A 5,045-nucleotide genomic window follows, 5' to 3' on the forward strand; every position below is an offset into this window, starting at 1 on the left:
CACTGACCCAGGAGGCAATGGCCAGCTGGACACAGACCTTGTGGTTCATGACCAGCGGGTAGTGCAGAGGTTTACAAATAGCCACATAGCGGTCATAGGCCATTACTGTCAGGAGGAGACTCTCTGAGACTCCAAACATAAGGACAAAGCACATTTGTGTGGCACAAGCAACCAAAGAAATGTTTCCTTTCTGGGTCAAAAGATCCATGAGCATTCTTGGGACAGTGGCTGTTACATAACAGATTTCTAAAAAAGAAAAATTGTTAAGAAAGAAATACATGGGTGTCTGGAGGACAGGGTCAATTCTTGTTATCAAAATTATGATGCTATTGCACATCAGGATAGTCAGGTAGATGACCAAAAATATCCCAAAAAGAATCCATTGGCTATTGGGAATATCAGAAAACCCCAAAAGAACAAATTCCGTTATTGTAGTCATATTTGATTTTTCTGTTTTTAATTGGTTCTCCATCTGTAAACATGGTAAATTCAGGATGATTAATTCATTAATGTTCTTGAACTACATTTCCCTCTTCTGTTAACAGCACTAGATGCATGAATGTATTTCTATAAACTCTAAACTTATGTCCACCTTCACATTGCTATGTTTCATGAAAGTGAATTTTAAAACCTCAGAAAGGAACTGATTTGTACTTGAGGTCAATTGAAGAAATATAACCGAATATATGTTTTTTATTCTCTGAGATAATAATACCAGAGAAATGAGTAGTGTACATTCTTATTTAGAGCTTATCGTGCAGAAGTAATTTCTAATTACTTCACCCCATAAAGAGTAGGATTATGGTACAGGCTTTTGCTATTGCATTTGTCTGCATTCACCAGTTTCTTTCTGAATTGATTGATTTATTACACCTCTTTCAATTTAAAGTTTTTCCCTAAAGCTTTTGTTTACGTTTTATATAAAATGTGTTTTAAGTCATTCCATTTATAGTTTAATGAGAATCAATTTTCTTTGAGCAATCCTTTGTTAGTGAGGCAATAAATATATGCAATATTATCATGCCACTTTATGCACCTCTCTCCTCACTCACGACCAAAACGGACACCATTCATCCCAGCATACTGTTCAATAACTGTCCTTATTAACACTCCCATACAGTATATGATAAATATCATTTAACTTTTAATTTAATCAATAACTATAATGCACTCATCCCTATACTTTTTTACATTTACCTCCTTTCCTAGGTAAGATTCTCATGTCACATAGTTCCATTGAACTAAATACAATTCCATTTCTCTTGTTGCTCCTTGTAACTTTGCCTAAAGTGTAACCTTGATTGAGTCCAATTATATTTTCTCTGAGTATATAAATGTTTGGAGCCTATGAAAGAAACTTAAACACATACATACACACACGCACAATTTTGTTTCACCTCATATGAATTCCATTTAATATCAGGCAGTCAATACTGCTTGACTATTTCCACGACACTTTATTAATATTTGTTCTTTAAGTTTCCAAAATATACAACAAAGATTATGTTTTGTATCTCATCACTTTGCTATACACGTCTTCACCTATTAGCACTAACTCCTGATATTTCTTCATTAAAACTTTGGTAAAGAAACTCAGACAAATAGTCTTTTACATTTCCCTATTTTATTTCATATAGGGTCTAAAAATTACTTTAAATTAATAATGGTGATTATAAACTTGTTTATTATTGTCATTTGACCTAGATCTATTTTTTCAGTAATTTATAATGAAGAAAGTAAGGAACTATGTGAGTTATCATAGCAGTTAACTCATTTTCCAAGAAGGAATCTTGGATTTCATGCTTCTCTCTTTTATTTCTTGTATCTCAATTCTGCAATTAAGAACTATCTTGAAATAAAATAGTCTAACAAAACAGTTACAGTGTACCTTTATAGATTTGCATGAAGATGTCTATGTGAATGGAGGTGTTTATTAACTTGTAAACTTGATAAGTTCTTCTGTTGTGTTTGAGGAGCCACTCTAATTCTATGACATTCTTGCTGGCGTCAGACATTGGCTGCTCTTAAATAGGAAGCAGCTACGCTCACCTGGGGGAATCTTCTCTTGTGTGTCAATTAAATTTCTGAGCACAGCTTTTTTGGCTATCACCAGGGTTTATTTTTTAAAACCATTTTCTTTGTAGGTGGCGTGCCCCACTCTTCACCCCTTCTTGGCATGAAGCACCCCTAAATTGGGGAGTCCCTTGATGAAGAAACAAAATTTAACTGTCAAGTAGTACATTCAGAAGAAAAGTAGAAAGCATTCTATGAATTGTATTTCAGACTTGTAATAACTGGTGTGGATTTCCCTTCCTTACTTTTCTTCCTATAATTGATCCAAGTCTAGAACATCCACAATTTCAGTAAAATGTGTCACATGTTGTATCAAATGAACATGGCATAAATATTCAACACATTGGGTGGTGAGAACGCTTTCCAGAAGCTGAACTCTATTGATAGATTAACTTTTGTGGAAATTAAAGCATGTGGTGTCTATTGATGAAAAACAATCAGCTGGATATAGTCATGTTATGACATCTACTCAGGCATCAGGGAAGGTTTATAGTTGATTCAAAATGTAAACTACTGCAAAAAAAAAGCATTTTAAACAAGAATATTTAAGACGGAAAACTTACTGTTCGCTAAAGTCCTGATTTCTTTTTAGCTACTTTGAATCAGGTATGGAGGTAACATTATGATACAGGAGGATTTTACTGGTAACTATGTTTGGTTTTTACTGTTTCAATGTTCTTTGAGAATCTGATGTCTGATTCTAAACACATTTCCTTTTTTTTTTTATTTTTAGTCTCTTACTCTTTACTACTGCATGCCTCTCATACATTGGCCCTCTGTGTCCTTTATTTCTACTAATATGGTTTTCGTAGGAGCTTCCATCATGAAAACGGTATGTGTGATATAGTTCCAGGAAGTGTGTCGCTTCCTTATAGACAGGGACAAATTGATTGTTCATTCCCCTTTAAAATAGAGAATTTGGCTATTTTCTTATTTAATTAAATATCATCACCACTGAAAAAACATGTAAAACTAAAACGATTCCTCAGCTATATCTGTGGCTGCACAAAATCAAGAAGCATCTTACACCCATTTCACAGAACAATGTTGCAATCAAAGCTAATGAAACACTGGTTCCTCTCACTCCATAATTTCATGGTTCCCTAGTTTGTACTTTGTGGTCCCCTTTTAGATTTTCAGCATTCAGAGAGCTTGGAATTACAGACACATGCAAAATAAGGATAGAAATGCAGTCTTAAGAGACAGCACAGAAGAGACAAATCACTTCTACCTACATGTCATTGCAGGAACTAACCGCATGTCTAACAAACACATGAGAGGGCTAGAAGATGTTGTTCATTGTGTGTCAAAGACTAGAAACATGTTTGGAGAGCATCAAAGCAGACTCTGCCACCGTTCTCAGCTTTGGTCACTAACAGTGGGCTACAGCATGCTGTAACATATGTACATTTAGAATTAAATTTTATCAGGACGTTTGCATAACAGAACAATTATGTATGGTACATGGTTATGTATTTATTTGGCTTTTTAGACAATTGTTTCTAATGCAATGCCATTATAATTTTTATTTTTAAATTATCAATGTTACTGCAGCATAATTTACAGAAAATAGAGTAAGAACATGCAACCAGATTTAATGATGTCAAATACGATAAGATTTAAGAAATATATATGCTCATGAAAGCATCTCCACAATGATGATACAGAACATTCACAATATCCTGAACATTTCCTCATGTAGCTTCCTAATCCGTCCTTTCTCACTTCAACCCCAGGGAGCTACGGATCAGATTTCTGTAGCTATCAATCATTTATAATCCATCAGAATGTGTTCTTTTATCCTGATGTCTTTGTTCGCAGTAAGAATTTTAAGATTTATCTATGTTCTACCTATGTTTAAATCATTTATTGTCAGTGCTGACTTGAACAGCTTTATTTTCTTCATTTATTATTTACGTTGTATCGAATTTGGGTTGTGTTTCGATTTTTGGCTATCTTAATCTCAAAGAATGTAACTTGGAAATTATCTAGAGTTCATGTATCATTTAGATTATTTATTTGATAAGTTTCTCAGGTCATATGATGGGTAGAAAATTTTTATTTAAGGTACAGGTATTTACATAAGAAAAAAATGAATCATGTTTCTCTGTTTATGTAACTATATAAGGTGCTGCACTATATTCTTCAAGATGCACAGAAAACTTTGGACCCTCCAGACTGCTCACTACATCTACCAAACTTCTGTTTATCTTTTAGTCTAAACTGGTATATCCCTAAGGGTGACCTATTATTTTTGCATGCAAAGTTAAAACTTTCTAATGTAATACTCTCATATCCTCCCAATGTAATTTCTATTTTGACCTTTATTATTATGTTGTATTATTTATTTCATAACTTGACAACTTTTCCTTCAGAAACTCTTTGATTCCCTGGTATTTGTCTTCTTTACTTTCTGGTGAACATGCATCTCCAAGAATAGATCTCTCTACATAGAACACTTGGCCTTTTTTAGAGACTCAATAATTTACACCCATATCATTTAATCTTCCATAATCACTAATCATGTATATTGTGTTCTCTTATACTGTTAGCAGGGAGTAAAATGTCTGGAAAGAAATATGAATAAGAACACATTATATTTTAGTGTGAACAAGAGTGAAAGCGCGGAGACCAGATAGGAAGTTATTGCAATGACCTGTGTGGAAGATGAAGGTGGCCGGGAACAGGGTTGCAGTCATGTATATATTGTAAGAATTGGTCACAGGGTTTACTTAGACTTTATATTAAAACATTTCCTTCAGTTTTGATTCTCATTTTTATCATACATAAAAACAACCACATTAGAAAATATGACATATTTGTGTGTGCCGTGGGGTTGGGTTCAGATCAAATATATTATGTTCATCTGAACAGATCTATAGTGAATAGCTACTTTGTATGAGTCTCATATGAAGATACCAGCCTGATCTTTAGGGGTAAAAATGTAATATATATGCATTTTAAACAGAAAA

General features: G+C 33.7%; 1 pseudogene; it reads right to left on the reverse strand.

Moving 5' to 3' along the window:
• The window catches only part of LOC107195586, a 10,154-nt pseudogene extending 9,682 nt beyond the window's left edge, over nucleotides 1-472 (reverse strand).
• Between the last annotated feature and the right edge of the window lie 4,573 nt (nucleotides 473-5,045).

Source organism: Pteropus alecto, unplaced genomic scaffold (assembly GCF_000325575.1).
Source record: "Pteropus alecto unplaced genomic scaffold, ASM32557v1 scaffold984, whole genome shotgun sequence".
NCBI lineage: Eukaryota > Metazoa > Chordata > Mammalia > Chiroptera > Pteropodidae > Pteropus > Pteropus alecto.